Source organism: Octopus bimaculoides, chromosome 1 (genome assembly GCF_046866305.1).
Source record: "Octopus bimaculoides isolate indiv1 chromosome 1, ASM4686630v1, whole genome shotgun sequence".
Lineage (NCBI taxonomy): Eukaryota > Metazoa > Mollusca > Cephalopoda > Octopoda > Octopodidae > Octopus > Octopus bimaculoides.
In genome coordinates this window covers 119,724,798-119,751,192 of record NC_142928.1, presented here as the reverse complement: position 1 = coordinate 119,751,192, position 26,395 = coordinate 119,724,798, and the positions used below count along the sequence as shown (strand labels likewise).

The window sequence follows — 26,395 nt, the reverse complement described above, 5'->3', positions numbered from 1 at the left end:
ATTGGTTCTTAGCTGTAAAGATTCCCGCTAATATTTGTAAGTTACTAACCGTAAACGGAAATCTTACATATAGTTTGATGATTTTTCACTTTCAACGGCTGTCTGTTGATTTCGAGTGCATTGAACATTTACATATTAAACTTCTGAGTTGTCCCCGGTCGGCTCAGCCTTGTCAGTGAACTTGTATAGACGTTAAGCCTGTATACCCCAATCCTATATAGGTAAAACCAGTTCTTCTGTGGTAACACTAGTTTATGACTCGTTATATTTCATTATTTGGTCTTCGGACTTATTTGCTTAGTCCATTCTGTTTCAAATATTAAAACTAGGATTCCAGCTTTGGCTATGCTCCTTGTCTCACACTGTATAGTTTACTCAATCTATTGACGAATTCAGAGATAAGTTCGTTTTAAATTCAACTAAGATGCAAGCAAGTTTTGCACTATTTCCAAAGTATTTGATTCATATAATACTTAAGTGTGAAGTAAATAATATCAACAAGATAAAACGAATGAAGCTGTTGCTTTTAAATTCGAACAAACTGTTATATTTCTTCACAGTAATTGTTTATATGTTTAATATATTGTTTAGCAAACCACATAATTTAAAGCTATAAATTCAACAAAAGAACAAGGTTGAAACCAAATAGGCATCTGAATGTTTTGAGATACATTCTTTTAGTTTATTCTTTTACTTGTTTCAGCCATTTGACTGTGGCTATGCAGTAGCACCGCCTTTATGAAAAAACGGAATGCTTGCAGCACCTAGGTTTCCCAAGCGGTCACACTTCTAAATACTAACTAAATTAGGTAACATCTGGGCTCTTTTGATTTGAGCCTATTGAAAGAAGCAAAGAAAATCGAGAAAAAGAAATCTATTATCGTTTAATCTCTATGCGGAAACAAAAATTGGAAAATCAAGAAAGCAAATATTTGGTTTGAATTTGATGTGAAAGACAGCCACCATTTCATTTTGTGTACAAATTCTACTGTAGAGGTATTTAATTAAATCTTCTGGTTTTGATTTCCGATTTCATCAATATCTCAATATAGGATGTGATTAGCTGCACAATACTTAGGGAAGATATATTTGGAGTTTTGATATTCCTCTCTTTTCATTTGCATAAAGAATAAGTTAAGCACAGAAGAAAATTATATAGAAGTAGCTGAAGGAAACTACTATTATGAAGTATAGATCACTTTTGACAAGGTGCGAAGCTAAATCTACGTTTCTAGTTTATCCAATAAAATCAACTTAACTATTTCATATCTAAATATATAGGGACTAAATAGGATATGAACTCTGAAGGGTTAAATTACTTTTACTGACGTTCTAATATATCCATCTACTAAACATAATACAATGAATTTTAAAATTTCTCTTTCACTTCATACAAGTAACATGTGTTTTAGTGTAAAAATAATCATATCAATTGAGAATCAAAGATTAACAGTTCCTTGAGCCATGAGAGGTGTTACCTAACATTTCGTTTTAATTTAGGAATACAAAACTGAATTCTAATAAATGACTCTTGAAGGTCTTCTCTTCCATGCTAAACTATAAAGTCAGTTGTTTTGTAAAAAAGCTTGTCACGTGAATACAATATTTAGAATAAAATAGAATAATTTAGTGAGTCACCTAAGAATTTTGTCTGAGTCATTAATCAGAATAACTATGTATGGCATGAAATTACGATTTTGTTGACTCAAGTATGCGTTGAAGGCAAATCACTGAATCGGTTAAATGTTATGCGAAGATTTTGATTTATATACTACAAACAAACGAAAATATTTATCAATTACGTAAGTGTTTCGTCTGTTTACACTGGTGAGTTATATACATCGGTATAAATAGATGCAGATGTTGAAGATTATTTTAGAGTTGAGTGTCTTAGTCATAGAAGATCACTCAATCAGCATCCCGACGCTGTATAAGCCCTCTAGTATAACCACGAGGCTAATGACTTTTCCTGCAGTCAACATGCAATTGCTCAAGAGAAATCAAAATCGTTTTGATTAGGCTGATTTTCGAAGGTATGAAATGGAATTGCCTTTCTCCATATAAAATCATTAAAATAAAATAGAATAAACTCAGCTGAAATACAATACCGGTGACAAAATATAATCCGGTATGTTTTTAAGTGGGCTCACCGCGATTTTCGTGATGTAAATATACCATCTACTGCAACATGTGTGACATCTTTCTTCTAATGAGGCCTATTAATATAAACAGGAAAATAATTATCATTAGCAATTTTTTTACATTCTTTGTTATGCCATCCAAAAGAAATCAGCTCGTAAGTGACTGGTTTTATCTTCAAAGATAAAAACAATTACTATATCTCAGAATAATGCTGTTTATAAAACAGAATATGAAGACATTTCGAGCAAGAGCTGTGCCAATCGTCTCAATAACTTTTTTTATTATGTTTAAAACTGAGTTTAAGCTTTATTACTTGTTGTCACGTAAAATGAGGCACTTTATAGGTGTGGCGATGTGAGAACACAATGAATTATTGCTTTTCATTTACTTCTTTATTTGTTCATTATGTTTCATTGATTTCATTTTTTTTTATTTCCTATTTTCTTAAAAATAAGAATAAATCTATATTCTCAGGACAGTCTCTTATATGTTATTCACGACGAAATATTATTGAAATATATGTAATCCTCACATAAAACAAGCAAAATATTTCATCTAAAAAATAAATACAACACTTAAATATGAATGGTAGATTAACAAAAATAACAGCCAAAGCGAAAAAAAACCCTGAAAAAATCATCATGATAATGTAATAGATGTAAGAGTTGCAATCAAATCAGTTTGGGTGGCATTGGAAGATATCAAGCATAAAGTTTTAATTAAAAATAGCGTGCAATGAGAGGAGATAATTTAAAATAGGAGAGAATAGGGAGAGGTTGTGATATAGAGAAAGACAGGAGCGAGAAAAAGAGAGAAACAAAGAGAGAGAAAGAGAGAGAGATGGAAAGAGTGTGAGAGAGAAATAGTGTAAAAGGTAATCAGAACAGAAGTGACTGTAGAAGGTAAAAGAATAAGAAGGAAAATCTGGGATGCATACATAGATTTATACATAACACACCACATATACACACATACATAGATGTACACACGTGCACACACATTCAAGCGCGTGCGCAGGTATACACATATATACACACACACACGCGCACATACATATAAGAGAGAGAGAGGCAGAGACAGAATATTAATATTGATATATCACGAGTACAAATAAACACAATGAGAGAAGATGGATGGTATTGGGACAAGAGCATGCAAAGGAGTAAGAGCACACAAATAGGACGATTAGAGTAGTCTGCGATAGAAATGAAATTTGAATGAAATACATAGAGAGAGAGGTGGAGGAGGAGGAGAAGGAGAGAATGGTGGGTAAAAGAGAGAGTGGAGGAGGAGAAAGTGAGTGAATAAGCGTGAGTGGGTGAAAAAATGGTGTGTGAGAAGGGAATACTATTGAACAGTCGAAAGAGAGAGAGAGAGAGAGAGGGAGAGAGGAGAGAGAGACAGAGAGAGAAAAAGAGGGGAGAGAGACAGAGAGAGAAAGAGAGGGGAGAGAGAAAAGAAAGACAGACAGAGAAGGGAGAGAAAGAGAGAATAAGAGAGATAGAGATAGGGTAAGAAAGAGACACGATAAAGGGAAAGAGTTGCATAATGGAGGAAGCAATATGTGAGGCGGAGTTGTAAAATGAAGTACAGGGACGCTGATAGAATATTCTTTTCTACTGTAGGCACAAGGCCCGAAATTTTTGGGGAAGAGGCCAACTGGTACTTAATTTATCGACTCTGAAAGGATGAACGGCAAAGTCGACCTGGGCGGAATTTGAACTCAGAACATAAAGGCAGACGCAATACCGCCATACATTTCGCCCGGTGTGCTAACGACACTGCCAGCTCGCTGCCTTACAGTGATAGATTATTCTTTTCTTTTCTACTGTAGGCACAAGGCCCGAAATTTTGGGGGAGTGGGCCAGTCGATTAGATCCACACCAGTACACAACTGACAATTTATCGATCCCGAAAGGATGAATGGCAAAGTCGACCTCGGCGGTGCTAAAGATACTGCCAGCTCGCCGCCTTACAATGATAGAATATTCTTTTCTACTCTAGGTACAAGGCTCGAAATTTTGTGGGAGGGATCCAATCGATTAGATCGATTCTAGTACGCAACTGGTACTTAATTTATCGACCCCCGAAAGGATGAAAGGCAAAGTCGACCTCGGCGGAATTTTAACTCAGAACGTAAAAACAGACGAAATACCGCCAAGCATTTCGCTCGGTGTGCTAACGATTCTGCCATCTCGCTGCCTTACAGTGATAGAATATTGAGAAATATAGGATATAGACGATGGAGAAAAGACGGTGAAAAGTTAGGAATCTTTTCCTTCCTGTGATGTCACACAATGACATTGGGTAGGGCGGTTGACGAAAGTTGGAACAGTGGCAAAGGTGGCAGCTCATTGAGAAGCCTGCCAGTTTAGTAACACAAAGCGAGTTATTTAGAGTAGTAGTCGTATTAGTAGTAGTCGTCGTCGTCGTAGTAGTAGTAAGGTGATTTTAGTTTTAATGCATTTCTCCTCCCCTCTCCTGCTTCCCTGTTTCCCCACCACCCACTCCATTTCACTTGCATCCCCTCCATCGACCTCTCAATCATTTCACTGCTGTCTCCCCTCCTCTCCCTCGCCGCGAGTGCAGAGTTCTGAAAGTGTCTTCCTTTCTACAGTATTTGTACGCGCATTAAACCTCTGAACTTCTAAGCGTTGTTCACTGTTTCCTCTCTTCTATCGTCTCCCCCACACTAGTTATTTCTTTTTTACTTCACCTGCCAACCCCCAACGGTATTATCCAATTGCACCTTACCTTAAGCAACATATCTCGAGCTGCCACAGCATCCCACATAAGCACACTACCTGTTTCACTATACTTTAGTCTCGTTGCCTTCTGTGTCTACAATGCTTTCACTCTACCTCTCCACCCTCCACTTCTACAAGTAACAAAAATAAACATAAAGCAATAATCAAACTCCTTTAGTTTGACTTCTAAATTCTTTCACTATTACAGTTATTTTTCCTTTCGCTTTCATCTTCATTTTCCAACAGTGCTACATCATCCTCACTCAAATGATGTATTAAATATAGATTAGAGGAAAGTAAACGACCAGTATAACTATTAGCTGCTGATATATTGATCCAATATGTACTCAAAGAAGTAAAAAGAAAAATAATAGGCAAAAGATAAAACAGATCAGCATCTCTCACATCCATGGGATCAGGGTGACACGTGCGTGCTAGATATGTTTGATATGATATATTAGCATAAGTCTTAGTCGAAGTAGTTCATGTTGAATCTACGTTGACATGTTGTAATACTGTAATGAAAGATTAGTGCCAGAAGCTGAGGGAGCGCTTGTTTCTAAAAAAAAAAAAAAGTATTGCATTTTCTACAAGGATGAGCAATATTTATTAATAACAATAATTTGGATCTATGAGAGGAAGTAATGAAGAAATTTTATGAGTTTTAAGACACGAGAATGATTTCATTTCTGGATCCATTGTATTAACACGTATTATTCCTTGCAGCTGTGCATTTCACACTTCATTAAGGATTGAACATTTTTTTAGTCAAGAAATCCAATTCAATATTTCAAGAATTAGATAAAATGTACACCTGAGCAATAGTTAAGCAGAGTGATCAACGTAGTTCTCATTCTTTCTTGAAGCCTACACTTTTGTTGCAGTCATTTTCAATGACATGGGTGTCCCAGTAATCTATTTCTGTCTTATATAAATACGAAGTCTGCTGACTGGTGGGAATTATACCGTTTTTAACTCTCTATCTTGAGCAGTAGATTAAAATAGTTGAAAATGCTACTGCATGAATTATGTGATTTCGTATTTCGATTGATGATGATGATGATGATGATGATATATATTAAATTAGGTCGAAACTCCATTCTTTATAGGTAAGAGCAACATGTTTAGGAAGAACATTACCGCTTTGAGAGACTAGATCGTTAATTGAGCTTTTCTGATGTTATATTCCGATGTTATTCAGGATTTTCATGTCAGTATGTTTCTTGTGATTGATAGGTTCTAATTTTCGCGAGAAGAGTGGACAATTGTATGGTTCATCATTTTCATTGGACACTCTAGCGTAGTCTTTTGAATACCATATAGTGCTGCGTGGAGGCGCAATGGTCCAGTGGTTAGGGCGGCGGACTCGCGGTCGTAGGATCGCAGTTTCGATTCCCAGACGGGTGTTGTGAGTGTTTATTGAGCGAAAACATTTATATCTCCACGAGGCTCCAGCAGGAGGTGGTGGCGAACCCTGCTGTAGTCTTTCACCACAAGTCTCTCACGATCTTTCTTCCTGCTTCTGTTGTACCTGCATTTTGAAGGTCCAACCTTGTCACACTCTGTGTCACGCTGAATCTCCCCAAGAACTTCGTTAAGGATGTACGTGTCTGTGGAGTACTCAGCCAGTTGCACGTTAATTTCACGAGTGGGCTGTTCCGTTGATCAGATCAACTGGAACCTTCGTCGGTGTAACCGACGGAGTGCCACGTTAATACAGTGCCGCACAGAACAATGGACTAGCCCCGACAGCTATGTTATATATCTACATTGGAACGTCTTATTTTTTAGCATGCTAGATCAGAAGTAGTTGTTAGTCCCTCATCCAACACTCCTACATTCATTTTAGACACTGTGAGTGGCCTTCCACTTCTATACTGTGAAGCGTAATCAATTGTGAGAAAGTGAAGAATTAAACCTAATACCTGACTAGTAATGTGTTATGCAATCGGAAGGATGAAAAATAATGTTCATGTCAGCGGAGTTTGACATCAGAATGCAAACTGCTGGAACAATTACTACACAGCATGTGTCTGCTAATCGATCACCAATTATCATAAATCAACTGAGTCGAAATATTTCTCTTGAGAAAAAGTCGCAACAGTGGTTTAAGCTCCTCTCTTAATTCCCTGTATTTTACAGACAGAAGGATCTAATCCTTATATTAATGCGAAGAAAATGAAAGAAATGCATATTTAATCCTATGAAATCAATTGTCGACGATCGTCAGCAGTTTCCTTGAAATCTAGATTTTTACCTTGACATACTTAATTATAGTGGACTTCGAAATTTAGTGTCTAAACAAACACGTCATACATGTATGTGCGTAGAAAATGTCAGAAAGTTCTGTTAAGAAAGAAAACATTAAACCTTGTTTTTAAATAATTTATTTCCTCGTGCATAATATTATTATAACAACAATATTTTTCAATTTATTTAATAGACGATCAGGAAGTCTATTAAGAATTAATTTCGCCATTGAATATAGACTTTATGTAAAGAAAACAATTTCCTTATTCAAACATGTCATTCTAGTTATGAGAAAGTTGACCGTCGAATTTCTCACACTTTGGATATTATTTAGGTGTCAAATTTGAAAGACATTTTATGAACGGATATAAAGTACATACATGAAAGAAAGAAAGAAAGAAAGAAGAAGTGCAAAACACCATTACCGTCATCAACGTCATCATTTTCATCAGTATTAGCTTTGGCCTGGATGAAAGGCGTTTCCATTAGGGAGTTTGCAACATAAGTAAATATATTAACTTAAGTCATGATATATTAATATATTCTAGCATAATAAGACGGTAGAGTCGTTAGCATACCGGACAAAATGCTTAGTAGCATTTTATCCATGTTTACGCTTTGAGTTCAAATTCTGCTGAGGTCCACTTTTTCTTTCATCCCTTTCAGAGTCGATAAAACGAGTACAGTGTTCCGTTCAATATTAAAACGATTCTGCCAATACACCGCAAGCATTTATAATAGAAGAAATAACAATAATAGAAGAAATATTTGCATTTCAATTGGAATAGATATAAAATCTCAATTGCAAGGCTAGCTGAAAGACAGGGCATTATAGCTGAGAATTCAAATCGGCTTATTTATGTCAATTTATGTTTTGTTATTAGTTTCGCTGGAGAAATCATACAAAGGAAATAATAATCTGAGGTCTTGGTAGCCTATTCACATCAGTTATACAGATTACATATGTTCTAGATATACATATGTTCGATATGAAATACAAGTGTGTCTGTGCGCGTGTGTGTGTGTGTGTGTGTGTGTGTGTGTGTGTGTGTAGATGTATGTGTATATATACATATATATGCACATACACAAGTATATATATAAATATGTATATATATATATATATATATATATATATATATATATATATATATATATATATATATATATATATACACGTATATATGTGGACATACGTATATTTATGCATCTGTGTATCTATGTACGTATATATGATTGCATGTATGTATGTAAAACATGGTCTGTCGATTTATACAGATTCAGTTTTGCATAAATAGTCTTCTTTACTTAATTGTATAGAGTCCTTTCTTTCGTTCAGTTGCATTATTATGCCAGTATGATACACCTATTTTTTAGAAGTACATAAAATACACACGCGTTCATGTACGCGCGCGCGTATGCATCTATTTCTATATATGCATATACCTATGTATGCATGTATGTATCTATCTCCCTATCTATTATAGATAGGGAGATAGATATGTATACATACATACATACATACATACATACATACATACATACATATACATATATATATATACATACGTATATATACATATATACATATACACATATATATACATACATTTTTATACATATATAGATTTATATATATATATATATATCTTTGAAAAGATTTGTAAAAGTTCTACACGAGTTAGTAGATATTGAAAATGAATAAAAATGAAAATGCCGCTTTTTTAAAACATTTTTTGGGTGTTTTAATTCACTTACAGGTTTCGTTTTTTTTGAAAAACCTTATCAAAAATGAATATAAAATATGTGAGAAAAAGAAAAAGGCTATTAATAAAATGAAATTGAAATTAAAATTAAGAATGACATTCATAGTTTACTGTTATTTCTTGCATGCGCACGTGGTCCTTTCCTTGAACATGGTTCCAACTGGAACCAGTTGGAATTACCACGTGCGCATGCAAGAAATAACAGTAATCTATGAATGTCGTTCTTAATTTTAATTTCAATTTTATTTTATTAATAGCCCTTTTCTCTTCTCACATATTTTATATTCATTTTTGATAAGGTCTTTCCAAAAAACCGAAACATGTAAATTAATTAAAACACCCAAAAATGTTTTAAAAAAGCGGCATTTTCATTTTTATTCATTTTCAATATATATATATATATATATATATATATATATATATACACATCACAAGGGCACACAAATGCGCCTGTCTGCTAGAAATAAGAGTTAGGTAACACTGAAAATTACCACAGAAAATCAATAGTAGAGTACCTCTATAGCCTATATAGACTATATAGGGATGTTAAAAAGTTTTTTATTAGCTCCTTCGATTAATGTTGATTTTCTGTCGTAATTTTCTGTCGTAATTTTCAGTGTTACCGTTGGTGATTTAAATGAGATTTTAAACTCTTATTTCTAGCAGGCAGGCGCATTTGTGTATCCTTTTGATTGATATAAATTTTAATTCTATAGCTATATAATGCTATTTTAGGCCTGCAACTACTTACATTGTTGTTGTTGTTATTATCAACTATTTATATTTCTCTCGATAAGAATAACAATAATATCTATGTAAATATTCAGTCCTGAATATTTACTACTTATATATATATGTATATATATATATATATATATATATATATATATATATATATATATATATATATATATATATATATATATATATATATATATATATATGTATATATGCATGCATATATACCTACATAAGCAATTATTATATTTCTATTTTTATTCATGGAACCAAATATATGATCTCATAAATATCTTTAAATATCATTTATCATTTATTATATACATTTGCTCAATGAAGGTTTTAATGTCTGATTACGGAGAAGAGAAAGACGAAACTATATAGAAAAAAGAATGATATTCCTAAACGTCAGTTGTCTATCACGATGTGTCATCTATCAAATATGAAAGGTTTGTTTGTTCATCTGTGCATTGGAATAGTTATAAATATGCATATACACTCAGAAACTTATACACACGCGAAACAAACGCACACACATACATTAGACTGTCACTCCCGTGCCAAGGCATTACAATTTCATCTAATTGCGATATTGTATCACAGAAAGTACACAGTGACTTAGCAGGAAGTTGATGTTATGATTTATGTCTGCATGGGTTAAACAAACACGAAAAATGGTCGGTAAATATAGCGCATAAAGAAAAAAATATGGTATACTTAGCACTAATTAGCTTGCAGGACGTCTAGGTATTTTGATAATTACTCACTTCACAGTCATTGTTGTATAAAAGTAGTTACATGTTTGACTACAAAATATAGAAGAGCTTTTGATATCGCGAGTGAATGGTATGTGAATCGACCAGGAACGGAGTGGTCTCTCTGTATATCATCGACAAATAAATAACTGCCTCGGAGATTTAGCGAGACATGTAATAGTGCTCTACTGGGGAATAGAATTCCCGATATTTCAATATATTTCAACAAGTATATAACGGGTAGACATACAAGCTCACACGTAACCATATATCTGTATATCTGGAATCACATAAATATGTACAAGACCGATAAAAGAGAGTACTCCATACCAAAAGTTATCTTATTCAATATATTGGAAGCTGAAGTTTTGAAAATTGTTACTTTTGAGTCACGTCCAATATTAAGGACACCCTGACAAATTATATAGCGATAGCGGGATATTCAACGACAAACTTATATATTCCTTTTCTCTTTTCTCTTTTACTTCTTTCAGTCATTTGACTGCGGCCATGCAAGAGCACCGCCTTTAGTCGAGCAAATCAACCCCAGGACTTATTCTTTGGAAACCTAGTACTTATTCTATCGGGGCCTTTTGTCGAACCGCTAAGTTACGGGAACGTAAACACACCACCATCGATTGTCAAGCGATGTTGGGAGGACAAACACAGGCACACAAACATATACACAGTCATACACACACACACACACACACACACACACACACACACACACACACACACATATATATATATATATACATATATACGACGGGCTTCTTTCAGTTTTCGTCTACCAAACCCATTCACAAGGCTTTCGTCGGCCCGAGGCTATAGTAGAAAACACTTGCCCTAGGTGCCACATGTGGTTGGTAAGCAAGCTACTTATCACAGAGCTACTTCTGCGTCTATATATATATGTGTGTGTGTGTGTATAGAAACATTTCTGCGAACAGTTAGTGTAAGCAAAATGTATTTCAGTACATTAAAAAAATCATATTAGAAGTCTTCTATCATTTACCTTTTCTTGTTCTGGTCTTCAGACTGCGGCGTTGCAGGATTTTAGTTGAACAAATAAGCCCATGTACTTATTTTCGAGTTTGTTTCTACTTGCTGAACCGATAAGTTGTGAGGGTGTAAACAAACCAACATGGTTGTTAAGCGGTGATGATAAACTCACACACACACTCACGCGCATATCACGCACACATGCACACACACTCATATATATATATATATATATATATATATATATATATTCGACGGGTTTCATTTAGTTTCCTATTTCTTTATTGCCCACAAGGGGCTAAACATAGAGGGGACAAACAAGGACAGGCAAACGGGTTAAGTCGATCACATCGACCCCAGTGCGTTACTGGTACTTAATTTATCGACCCCGAAAGGATGAAAAGCAAAGTCAACCTCCGTGGAATTTGAACTCAGAACGTAACGGCAGACGAAACACCGCTAAGCATTTCGCCCGGCTCTAACGTTTCTGCAAGCTCGCCGCCGATCTCATTTAATTTCCGTTTACCAAATACCTTCAGAAGGATGTGAGTGGCCTGAAGCTATAGTGGAAGACACTTGTCCAAGGTGCCACACAGTTGGACTGAGCACGGGACCATGTAGATAGTAGTCACACTTTTAACCACATAGTCACGCCTAGCTATAATGTCCAACAATTAATTTGCATTATTGTTTTTGGTCCCAACATTTGAGAAAGTTTTTGCGACTAAATCGAGAATGAAATAGTTACCAGCGATATTGAAGCCCTGTTATCATGGTATAAATTAGAATATTTCACAGAACTAGTGATATTAATTGGCACATACTCATAAAAAGAGGCAAAATGATATAAGCCAAAATATTTAAGATCTGTCTACATGCTCTGATTTCTCTAATATTACTTAGAGCATAACTAAATACATCCACTGAGCGCTCAAATGTAAAGAAACAGACATTTCCTCAACCTGGTGTGAGCTCTTTCAGAACACAGTCTCTGAAGATGTCGATGCGATATCGGAACTGCAGGGCGGGCCGTCTCCAGTAAACACATGAAAGAAAAATTATTAGATTACTGACGGTTATTTATGACTAACTCCTCGCAGCTTGAATATGATGTGAATATGTGTAAAATTTTTTGGCACAAAGCCAGGAATTTTGGTGGGGAGTAAGTCGATTATATCGACCGCAATGTCCAAATGGTACTTATTTTATTGCCCCGAAAGGATGAAAGGCAAAGTCGACCTCGGCGAAATTTGAACTTTGAACGAAAAGACGGACGACATACCGCTAAGCATTCTGCCCGGTGTGCTAACGATTCTGCAAGTTCGTCGCCTTAAGTATGATGAGAATATCGAAAGGAATTTTAGCCTTGGACTTGTGACTGCAACACCATTTTACATTTCGAGGGGTATGAATATAGAGTCAAGAGTAGGAAACGACTACAGGATATTCGAGAAATAAAATAGAACGTGAAGGGGTAAAAATCATGTAAAAGCAATCGAAAATATAAATTACGTTATAGTAGAAGACACTTGCCCAAGGTGCCATGCAGTGGGAATGAACCATGTGGTTGGTAAGCAAGCTACTTACCACACAGCCACTCCTGTGACTATATATATATATATATATATATATATATATATATATATATATATATATATATATATATATATATATATATATATATATATATATATATATATATATATATATATATATATATATATATATATATATATGTGTGTGTGTGTGTGTGTTTGTGTGTGTGTTTGTGTGTGTATAGAAAGATTTTCTACGAATAGTTAGTCTAAGCAAAATGTATTGCAGTACATTAAAAAACATATCAGAAGTCCTCTATCATTTATCTTTTCTTTGTGGTATCAATTGGAATCTTTCACAGAATTAGTAATATTAATAGGCACATACTATTCCATCAAAGAAAAATCGCATGATTTTGTGTCTAAAATGAAGTCTCCCTTTCTCCAATTGTCTTTCTTTTTTACTCTTCTTTGCTCTCTGACTCTCTTTTTCTATGTCTCTGTCTGTCTGTCTGTCTGTCTGTCTCTCTCTCTCTCAGGCGTGTTTATAATTGCATGAATAATCTACAAGCACAAACTCATAGATTTACATAAATACATAACCATCATACGCATAACCTTTTGTTTACACGAAATGCAGTAAGAGAAAACATGGTGGAAGTAGCAAGCAATGCATAAACTGAGTTTTAATACGATATTTATTATCCAAGACAACAAATGTTTATTTACTCTAAATTATTTCTTTTTTCCGTAGCAATTGTTTGAGAGTTTATAAATTCTTCTATAATCCTAAACATTTGCATTGCAGTATAAGTTGAGGATCTTTGCTTTCCTGCATTCTTCTTTGTACAAGTTTTTACATATTTATATTATCATATCTTTTCTTGCATATATTTATCACGCTCTCCCACGTTTTGTTTCAGTAAAGTATTTTTTGAAACTTGGTTAAGAAGATGTTTCTTCGCATTTATCAATACGAAATTTGGCCTCAGTATAGCAAAATATTCGCGGTTTGGTACTTTTAGCAATGCATTTTTATGCAATTGCTTAATTCTTTTATAACTTGACAATAAAAATCAAAACAAAACAAAAAATTATAAAATTCACAACAAAAACTTTGTTTTGCAACAAACGAACATTAGCAGACATCACTAATGCCGGTTTGTGAAATGTGCGTGGAGTCACACAAAAACTAAATCCTTAAAGGAATATAGTTAATATACGAGCAAGATATAATTTATGAATATTCTGCATATTCACGGTGGTGCACCAGCATGACCGCAGCCACTTGGCTGAAACACATAAATAAATAAATAAATAAATAGGATTTATAAGCAAAATAAGTAAATGGACATCACCGCTCTTAAATATATATACAATAGACACAAAGTAGAAACACATAGAAGTATTTATTAATCCTATGATTTCAGTATTTTGGCTACTGCTGTTGCTCTTCACCAGATTTCAATTCATGTTAATATTTTTAACAGGTACACTTTGAAAACACGCGCGGGCGCGCACGCACGCGCCAAAAAACCACACGCACAGACGCAGAAATACATATGCAAAGATACGAAGACATACATGCACACACACACACACACACACACACACACACACACACACACACACACGAACGCACGCACAAAAAACAGAAACGCATAGATATACACACACACATACACACACACACAAACAAACATGTATGTATATCTATCTATCTATCTATCTATCTATCTATATATCTATCTATCTATATATCTATCTATACACATAAGCACAGACACACACATAAATATATATGAAAGACTTCTCTCGTTTTCCGTCTACCAAATGCACTTACAAGGCTTCAGACTATCTGACACTATAGTTGAAGATAGTCGTTCAAGGTGCCACGTAGTGGGGTTGAAACCGGTGTCATGTAGTTTGGGAAGCAAACGTCTTACGACACACCCATTTGTATATATATATATATATATATATATATATATATATATATATATATATATATATATATATATATATGTATGTGTGTGTGTGTGTGTGTGTGTGTGTATATATATATATTTGCACAATAGTATATTCATTTTCATCGGTTTAGAGAAATGGTCTCTTCTCTGCGTCTTCGCGTGCTCTTTAAAGGTCGTTGTTTCTGTTGCTCTCTGTTAATTCTCTTCATGGGCCAGAAATAAACTCTTCCTATAATGGGCAGGGAAAGAATTTCTGAAAGAAAAAATGTCATGAACTAGCAGAGCTAGGAGAACTGGTTAGCGAGTGGCCTAGCCAAGTAAGTGACCATAATATGGGGAACGATAGACGTAGGTAATTTGAGTCTGTAGTGACAGAGTAGAGGAGGGAAGAAACCAAGCTGCTCTTATTAACGATAGGTATGTCTAGAAGAGCTCTAAGAGCAGATATAAGAGACTAAATAAAGTCGCAGACATATAAAAAAAACATAGGAATTAAAAAATATTTATGCGAATAACATGCCTATAAACTCGGAATATATAGCATTTAATAGATGAAGCGCAATAAACAATGTATGTTACAAACCTAGATGTCTGTTCTGATCCCCACTGAAATATACTCGCCATACTCAACCCCAAAAGTTATGGAACAGATGCACTATGTTTATATATATCTAATGTATTAGCTGACACTTTTCGATTCAAGACCTGCATAAAGCAAAGATCCATCAGCGTACCTACACTGATCGTTCTTTTTTAAGAAGATGCTCATGTAACAACTTAATATTGCAATCATCCATCGAACAAGAAGAAAGCTTTCCAGTTGTATTAGTGCAGACGAAAAATTTGAAAATCTTATCAGTGCTTCTAGGCATTCAATAATCGGACGACAATAGCACCATCTCATACTCGGTCTTACGTCTAAAGCTCATACTTGATATTTTGCATCATGCATAATGTAAACATGACATAAACTTCAGCCTGAAGTATATCAAGAATTGATTCGGAACATTCAGTCTCCAAACATTGTGTTTCGATTTGTACAAAGACATTTTTTATAAATCTATTTCTCACATCTCTGTCTTCTAAATACAACCTTGATGAAAAGACACGAACAGTTTCATTGTGCCGGAACGGTTTTTCGCCGAAAAACCAACTCAAGTTTAAAAGAAGTTACTTATCAGAAACGATACAAACTGTTTGCTTACAAGGTTGAAGTTTTTCTAACACTCTTCTATGAATCTGAACTCGTTGGATCAATTCTTTTAGTTATGATTCCGAAGGATTCTTCGAATTAGTTGAGATTATCGGAAGGATATAATCATTCCTAGGAGAGCCAAACAAACACAATTGCCATCAAAGAACAACTCAGATCAGTAGTCACTTCGCCCGAATCACGGATAACTGGTTCCCATAACTAATCTTTTATTGTCGATTGAAAGAAAGAAAGACTTCGAGGATTAGCTAAAGCAAAACTTGAAGTCTCTCAACACTGCTGAGATAAAGTTAGGAAAACGTGCGACCGATTTGTTAGAATAGGTTCACTTCATGTGAGAACTTAACACTTTGTAAAAGTAAGGAGGGATAGCTTCGAAAAAAAACGAAGGCAAAGTGAATAATGTGTCGCTCATTCTGGTCGTCTAAAATTCACAATTTCAGCCACTTGGGTCTTGTGTGTAAAGGTCGGTGGATCAAAACTTAAGTTATTCAGCTGTCACCAAATTCCCATCACAGCGCATTTCAAAAGCGAGAGACAGCTTTGAAGAAACGTGTATGAATATGTGTTCTTTAAACTGTATTTACCACATCTGTGCGTTTAAAGCCGTGTTTCTTATAGTAATTTTTAACACGCTTATGTCATAACTTCATGTTTCAGTATTGAATTTTAGAAAAAAACCCAAAAAACAAAAAAATAACAAACAAACAGAAAAACTATTATCTTACTTTTACTTTTTACAAAACTAAACAGAAAATTTTATGTATTAAAGTATTAATAATTGAAATATTAAATATTTCTTATCAAAGAATGTAAAAAGAATATCATCAATAAAACTGGTAGTAAAATTAAATTAATGCAATTATCTCTAAATGGCATGTATTTATTTTCAATTTTAAATCTCTTCTTGTTCCATTAAGATAAATCGTTTGATGGGTATTTTTAAAAATTTATTTCTGCCGTATTATTTCTCGTTTATACTATTACATATCCAACCTGATACTACGTAACAATTTATTTCGTTTGGCATTAGATTCTCAATTAAACATTTTCAGTTCATATTCGCTTTACATACTTTTATCATTTCTTAATCAATGACAGGAAAAGAGATTAGCTGAACCACACTATTCTACTCTTGAAGTCTTTCAGGGGGAATCAATATTCTTAAAAGACTTACATCACGTTTACGTCTTGTGTATATATACAGCCGGTATATGAATGCATAATTACATGTTACCTTACTTTATATATAATTAAAAAGCATAATTTCTGACGAAATAACCTATATTCTTAATTAGCTACATTTTTTTTACTAGTTAAAATGTTTTATCGGGAGCCCTGTTCAATTCCGGGGCCCCTTAAGGTCCGTGTTGTTGAAAAATTACGGAACATAAGGGCCCCTGGGATTGTACAAGGCCTTTCAACAACGTATAGTGTAATATCCATTATTAGCATTTTACCAATCAACGTAATTAATTTCAGCTAGATCAGCATTTCAAATATTTCTTTAATTTAATCCTATTTTATTCTTTATACAGTTTTCTTATAATCTGACTTTAAAAAATCGAGGAGTTTAGTTGATCCTGTAAAAGTAATAAAAAGTTGTTTTAATTCCAGTGTGAACACTTCATACAACCACCATTATTATTGTAACTATCGCCTCCTCCTCCTCCTCCTCCTCCTCCTCCTCCTCCTCCTCCTCCTCCTCCTCCTCCTCCTCCTCCTCCTCCACATCATCATCATCATCATCATCACCACCACCACCACCACCACCACCACCACCACCACCACCACCACCACCATCATCATCATCATCATCATCATCATCATCATCATCATCACCATCACCCATTTGTTTGATCTCATGATCACTTGTCATAGCTTATTTCAATTAAAGATATTACAAGGTTTGCTTTCAAAATAGCCAAGCAAACAGGTTACGAGAATGGCATCCTTAATTTAGATGAATACGATTAAAGCAAAATTTCATACATCATTCAAAGAACAACAGCACATGCGCGCACGAAACAGATTAAGGTTGTCTCTTTATTGCAAAGAAATTATTTCTTCATGAAGTTTTAAGCGATGCTCTCTCTCTCTCTCTCTCTCTCTCTCTCTCTATATATATATATATATATATATATATATATATATATTTAAATAATAAGGGTGAAAAATTGAATATTAAATTTGATTAATATCAATTTAAACCAGTGGCCTAGCATATTGAAAATATCTGAAGATTCAGAAAAAATATTTTACATACATCCCTCTTATATGTATGTATGTGTATATGTATATATTGGAACTTACCATAAATAAAGCGGTTTTTTTCATACATTTTTTTCGAAATTAAGATAAACAAGCATAAATACAGATTTATCCACCACCTCTTTTGGATGATCATAACTTTCAGAAAAATGGAAATTTTTTAATGAAATTTTCTACGAATATGTGAGATTTCCCCTGTTCGGTTCGTCTTTAGTTTTGTAACTGCCAAACCTACTTATGCTAGAGCAATATATATTAAATGTCTATTAATTGAATGTGTTCCACTTTCTTGGCTTCTAAACATTACTGGCGATAATAAATTATTCTGCAATAAAGACATCTCTTTATTTTTCGATATATCGTGACTTAAATTTGTTACCGACCTAGGAAACTTTGTGAATACATTTTCAACACTTAATTAAATATTTCGATGTGGTTTACAAAGTCTAGTATTTAACTACATTTGACGCTAGAGGTTTGAATACAAAATGTTTCAGTACCGCAATTTATTAAAGTAATTTATTTGATCTATCGATATCTTGTTTTAGTTTCGTTCACAGACACCAATCTATTCCTATTTTAAAATAAAACCCTTATTTAGAATGCATAGATTAGCTATTCCATTTAAAAAATGATAAAGAAACATTATTTATAAATATGAGAATGATAAAGAAAGCATTGAGGATTATGAAGAAGGAGTAAAACGAAAACGATGAAGAAAGAAAAAAAGATAAGGAAAAGATAAAAAAAAATGAGGCGAGAAAAGATAATTTATTTTTTCATTATCGATTTTATTTAAGTCGGAAACTATTATCTAAGAATGGCAGCATCCAACAGAGTTTTCCTAATTCACTCCTTAACATATTCTCCCCACTGCTCAAACCTGATTTCATGGATGAGTGTATACAGTAAATAGGTTACTGGCTTAGTTAGAAGGAATATATAGTCAACGAGAGCTTTTTAAAATTCTTCGACATGAAGGAGCTATGGCTAAAAGTCTGAGTGTATATTTATAAATCAGATTTTATATGAACACTTAGGAAAATTTTTGTTACAAGGAACAGCGTTCTGTCTTCAGTAGTGTGATGATGTTCTTGCAATATTCAATGGTATTGAAGAATAAATATGAAATGGAAGCAATGTAGAAATAGAATACAATGTGGTTACTAGAATCTGAATAACAGCGCAACAACAGACTCTACAAGGCATACATATATTTATAAGTGCCAACACGCGTATGCAGGTATATGTGTCTGTCTGTCTGTCTGTCTGTCTGTCTGTCTGTCTGTCTGTCTGTCTGTCTATCTATCTATCTATCTATCTATCTATCTATCTATCTATCTACCTCTTTCTCTCTTTGAGAGGATGTGCGCTGAACTCAGCATTGATAGATAAAGATTGCATCGACCCTAGTGCTAAACTGGTTCTTGTTTTCAGAGAATGAAAGGCAAAGTAGGCCTCGGGGGAATTTGAAATCAGTACGTAAAGACGGACGAAGTGCTGCTAAACATTTTGCCGGCGTGCTAACGATTCTGCCAGCTTGATGCACTACTACTACTACTACTACTACTACTGATGATGATGATGATGATGATGATGATAATAATAATAATAATGATAATAATAACATCATTTATTTATCAATTTCATGCTTCATTCATGTATACGTACATAATAACATGAAAGGTTTAAGTGTGCTTACAAAATCTGTGGGATGGGACAATCTTTCGCACAAAGGAGTGGGAGTGGAAGAAGTTATGTAATATATAGGAAGGCATAAAATATTTTCTTTGAAAATATCGAAATAATTACACAAGTTATGCAAAAATATGCATGTATATCTGTCTGTACGACGGTTGTCACTCTGGTAGATATTGTTATAAATAAGAAGTCGTCGATAGGATGTTTCTATCTGGCACTGTACGACTGGGGTTCGTACGGTGTTATTATACTCAAAAGGTTGGATCGTTATAACGTCCACACAGTATCACAGTATAATTACTATATCAGCACAGACACAACTCTCAACACAGTATAACACGTACTCTCTGGATTCTCGTCGACGTCTCCTTACTTTTAGTGACTGTTTCATTCCACTCGTCATTCGAGAGGGGTGTACCATTATTACTAATTCCTTACATCTCCCCTTTTAAGGATTTTTTGGAAGGGTCATCTTATTTAGCAATAACATTTTTATTCACCCAACCTCCCTTTCGCGCATTTTTCTCGTATAGTTTAGTGCTTGTACTCAGCATGGTATTTCTTTCGGAAAGTGGCAGTCTTTGCTGGGGGCTTCCTCATTATAATTTTGGAAACTCTTTCTGGTGTTGCACATCTCATCACCCTCTACAATCGTTTGAAAGTCTTTTTCGGTTGGTATCATCTCCTCTTACTCAGTAGTCGATGGGCTAGTGGTACAGATTAAGGTATGAAACGAAGTGTCTTATTGTTGGTTTGTAGGGAAGAGTAACTGTGATTCGTAGTGTCCCACAGACAAATATCTGTTGTGCTTGTTACCGCCGTTTTTTTCTACGCTGGGCAAATCTACAATTCCAGTACCTTCATTTGTTCCCGATGGTCATGGGCTGATATCCGTATACAACCATCTGCTACCGCTATCACCAAAACTATTTGGATGGGATAAGCCGGCTTGGATGTCCTTGGCGACACGGTGATAGTTACTTTTTTTCTTGTCATGTACATCTGTAACCGACTGTGGAAATGTGGTCACACTTCAATGTACACAATATTACCAAACTTTCGATATACAAAATCTTTCAAAGCAAAAGGTTTTCTGTTCGAATTTTGCTGCCCGTGTTTACGCCCAAAACGATACGTGTCTGCATCTTGCTGTTGGCAAGATTTTTACACGACTGTGTTTTGTTTTAATCAATGTTTTGTATTGCAGTTCTGCTTTTGTTTGTTTTCTCTGCATGAAATCTTTTTATATGGTGGATTGTCAGTTCCCTTATTGTGTGAGTGCTGTGAAATATTCATGGCCACTTCTCCCATTTTCTTTTGCTAAATCGTATAAATGGAGACACCAAAATATTGGAAGTTATCGTTATGCGACTATTTTTGGTTTAAAGTATTATTTCAAACTAGTAAAATGTTTTCATATGTCCGCCATTAAAAGGAATAATACGAAACAAAGATAAATCTATCTCTTGTTAGGTACGTTTTCATAAGCTCAGGTGAATAGTAAATAAATCTGGATTTCAATTCTCTTTATATATTATATCAAATGATATAGTCGTGCCAGTTGCAAATTTGGGTGGGGGGCAATCAAAGGAGTGTTGATAACAATCTTTCTCACTGAATGATTGATAGTAATTGTAACCTGGACTGATTGTGATAGAATTCGTTGAAAGAAACTTTTTTGTAACTACCTCTCTTATGGTCAACAACCGTAGAGAGATTTGAAATTAACTTAGCTCTACAATAAAAGGAAATACTTATTAATTTTAATGCGATTTCGTTGATTCTGAATACTACATATTTAGAAGTAGAGAATTCGGCCCAACGAAATTTAATGGATCTGTTCGTATAACCATTTAAGTCGGTAATGTATATGGATCTTCGATACTTAAAATATTAGAAAGCTTGGCTCTCTAAAGATTCAAACAAACACTGATTGTCCTACTGCTATTTATATAGCCGAAAATAAAGAATGTAATACCCAAGGCTAATACAACAGTTTTTCTAAGTTTACACAGAACTCATTTAGCACGGTTTCACTTAAGCAGTCGTGGTCAGGGTTGTTTTAAAATTGATTTGCCTATATTTTTACGAGTACTTCTTTCTTCGTTCGTTTTTCGTTTTTTTCTTTCCGTGATTTTTATTTCATTTAACTTCTGTCATAGTAAATTAGACAGTACTTAAGTTATATTTGATATATTTATGACTGATTTTTGGTTAAATATCTTTTTAGATCAATAATAGTGTTTCTATATCAAAGCTAAAAGAACAAACCAAAAAAGACATTTCATTTCACTAGATATGAAAATTAACTCAATAAATCGCCTTGAAAATGAAAAGTGCTCAACAAGGTGCCATATAGACAAATGTAATAGGATATAATCAAAACAGTTCTTTGAAGAATTAAAAGACTCAAAGAAATAATCAAATAATCGTTTAAAACCCGCACTCTATACATGTAGTAATATTATCGAGACATTGTGAAAAATCCCTATTAATTTGGGTAGAAGATAAACTCCACTAAAAAGATTGTTTATGGGTAGTTTGATAAAATCATAACATCTGAATAATATTACAATGGCTGTGTTTTGCTTTTAGTTTAGAGTATCAATGTTTCACAACTTGGAGTTAGAAGCATATTTCAAATATATGGTTACAAAATGTAACTAGGGTAAAAAAAAACAAAAAAACACGTGTACCACCGCATAGTATTTTTGCATTCTGTTTTGAAAAATCAACATCGTCCAAAACTAAAATATGATATACTGGTTTGAATTGATGATAAATAATGGAGATAACGACGCTATGACACAAATTCTCTAGATTATATTTTATTACGTCAAGAGAAATAAGAGAACAACCAGCATTAATGGGAATTGAACAGCTACAACGACTAAATTAATTATTGTTTTAGGTCAGCTCTATATTGTGTTTGACTACAGATTTAGCATGTATGTGTTTTGAAAATATATTTGACCTTAAGATATTTGGTTGGATCCTTATTTTGAAAAATTTCTCCTGGTGTTCAAATTTAAATATATTAAAGTTAGTATATTCCTACACCACAGAGAAGTATATAGAAATATTTTAATAACGCTAATTAATGCAAAGAATTTCTTTCAAAATCATATTTTATGTGTGATGACAAAATACGACTATAAGAATGAAGACTGAGGCACGAATTGATGCAAATCTCCTGAAGATTTGTGGAACATTGCATTATTTATAATTTGCTTCTATCTGTGGCAATAGAAAGCACTCATTAAAATTAATGAACACTCAGATACTTTTAATTCATAATTTCAATTAACGAAAGGAAGATGTTAGCTCTCTAATTGCTCTCGAACTATTTTCTTAAGCACACACGCACGCACACACACACACAGGCACAGATGCACGCGCGCACGCGCACAAACACACTCACATGTGTCTTTGGGGCAATTTTATTCAAGCACAATGGATAACGTAGTTATTCAGCTACACGTACAAAAAGATACTCACTCAAGCTTGAAACAAAAATAGTGAATCTAAAATATGGCATGCAAAGATACATTGATCCTCACACACAGACTCAACCAATTAAAACGTAAAAGAAGTATAATCAAAATGCAGCATAATGCTGTTCTTTGTGGCCTTCAGCTTGTCTGCTGGTCTCTGAAACCTTTCTTAATCAGTTCTAACTTAGTCTCTAATTCGGAAACGGTAACGAGGATTTTAGAGGTCCGCAAAAGTAAAATGACTCACTATCTGTATGGATGATCTTAAACTATATGCAAGAATGACCAGGAGTTACAAGGATTTCTAACAACGTTAAAGGAGTTTAGCAATGGTATAGGAATGGAATTTGAACTTTCAAGTCGGAAAAGCTCATTACAACGTCATTCATTAAACTTGATTTAGACCGCTATACAAGAAATGGAACTTGAGAGCACTTATAAAGGTTTAAGTAGAAACGGGGATGACAGACTCTAATATACTCAAATGAAGGAAAAGATCCGAGAAAAACTATTACAGAAGAATAATAAACAGTCCTGTAAACTGAGATCAATTCTAAAAGTTGTACCGTGCTGCAGTATGGTTTCAATATCATCAACTGGAACCTAAATGACATTCAGAGAATGGATGAAATAATATGAAACTTTTTACCACCAACAAAATACACTACCTTAACGCAGACATTGACTGTCTTTAGTAGAGGAGAAAAGAAAATGTAAGGGGATTAATCCTGTTTGAATTATCCAATAAAACAGCATCGATTACCCAGCAAACATTTTTAAAAAATCATAGAGTGGATGATAGTATCAATAAAACACACAAAAAAACAAGAAGAAACTTTATAAAAGAAGCAAAGAAATACAGAATAGGATTAAGATGCAATAGCATAGAAACTTCCAGTGAGGCTAACTACAGAGTTAAACACAGGAAGCCTTAGAACACTGATTCCAGTGATGATCGGATCACGGGGATGCATATCGGACACTTTCAGAGACTGCGTAAGTAAAATCGGAATTGATGCGTAGTGACAAGTCTTGCTGAAGACAAAGCTTTTTGGTACAGAAGATATTTTAAGGAAAGTCTTGTCTGGAGCCTTGCTAACTTGTTCACTGCTCCCTTATGGAACTGTTCGGACCGCTCAAAATCTTAGAGTCCGTTACTCTGTTATTCACAAAAATTAAACATACCAGTCTGTGAGGATTTTCTTCAATGGTATTAAGATGGAGTTTGGGCTCTCAAAATGTGCTACGATGGTGATGAGACGAGGAAACCTTGTCAGAACAGAAAGTATAGGTTTGACAAGTGGTGAAATGATGAAGGCAATTCAACCTCAATCTAGCTATAAATACCTGGGAATACTTGAGGCAGATGTAATTCAATATAACGACATGGAGGAAAAGACAGAAAGAAAATACTTGCGTCGAGTGAGAAAAATACTGGCTTCAAAGCTGAATACCAGAAACATAATTCCGGCAATCAACTTGCGCGCAGTCACAGTAGTTCGGTATGGAACTGGAATCCTGAAGTGGACAGAGGAGGAGCTATAGGAGATGGGCAGGAAGACAAGAAAGCTGCTAGCGATGCATGGAGCCCATACATGAAGAGAGCAACCGGAGGAAGAGAACTGATAAGTGTGAAAGGCTGTGTACGTATCGATCTCGATAGCTTCATGAAAAACCTAGCCCAAAGTAAAGAAACCTTGCTAGTGTCAGTTAGGAATGAGGGAATATTGAAAGCAGAGCAAAAAGGAACAACCAATGAATAAGTGAAAAAGGGACAAGAAGAAGAATTACGCAACAAGGACTACACAATCAATTCCATGTAGCCACAACAGAAGTTGCTGGAAAAATAGGTGGGATTGGCTCAAGAAAGGAACAAAAACAAAAGAGACCGAGAGCAGGATACTGGCAGCGTAAGACCAAGTTTTGGTCACGAATTGGAGGGTCAACCGCTGTGCCGCATAATAGAGTTAGTGAAACCATTACCCATATCACAAACGAATGCCCTAAATTTGCCCAAAACCACTACAAGTTGTGGCACTACAAGTTGATCATGTAGTGAAAGTGCTACATTGGAAACAGTGCGACTGTGGGGATTAGAGAGAGGCAAGATATGGTATGAGTACAAACCGCAGAGAGTGGCGGAGTCGCAAACAAGCAAAATCCTCTGGGATTTCCTAATCCAAACAGATCACGTGCTAGAGTATAAAAGATCAGACTTTTAGTTGTGGTCGATAAGATGCACCACATGTGCTATATAGTTGATGTTGCATACGCCTTTGACTCACGAATAGTCAAAAAGGAAGGCGAAAAATAGATAAATATAAGATAGTGCCAATTATTGTTCATTTTTTGGGGGACAGTATCAGAATGCATCAAGAGAAATATCAAGGAAACTGGAATAGAGTGCCCAGTAGAACTGTTACAAAAGGTTTGCCTCCTTGGCACGGCCAGAATAATCAGGAAAGTATTAGGTAGTTGAAAAGAACGGATAGCATGGTACCGTAGGCTGCATGTAGTAAGCAAGCTACGCATGCAAGACCCCAGGAGTTCCAACAAAACTTGTGATTTAAAAAAATAACAACGGTCGATAATATAGGCAAAAAAAGACAAGTTTGAGGGTTTGTTTTGAGACGATATCATCGACTAAATACTGGTGTTTAATTTTTACAGACTTTGACAGGATCGAAGGCAAAAATGACCTCAATTACATTTGAAGTTATGGTAAAAAGAACCGCAAGGAATACCACTAGGCCTTTTTTAAATTCAGCATTGTATCAACACTGCCAATCCACAGTGCGTAATTGATGA

At 34.6% G+C, this 26,395-nt stretch overlaps 1 protein-coding gene across 4 annotated transcripts in view; it reads left to right on the top strand.

The window, feature by feature from the left end:
* Positions 1–26,395, top strand: part of LOC106879694 (neuronal acetylcholine receptor subunit alpha-10) — a 246,874-nt gene that overhangs the window by 45,492 nt on the left and 174,987 nt on the right. The window lies entirely within an intron of this gene.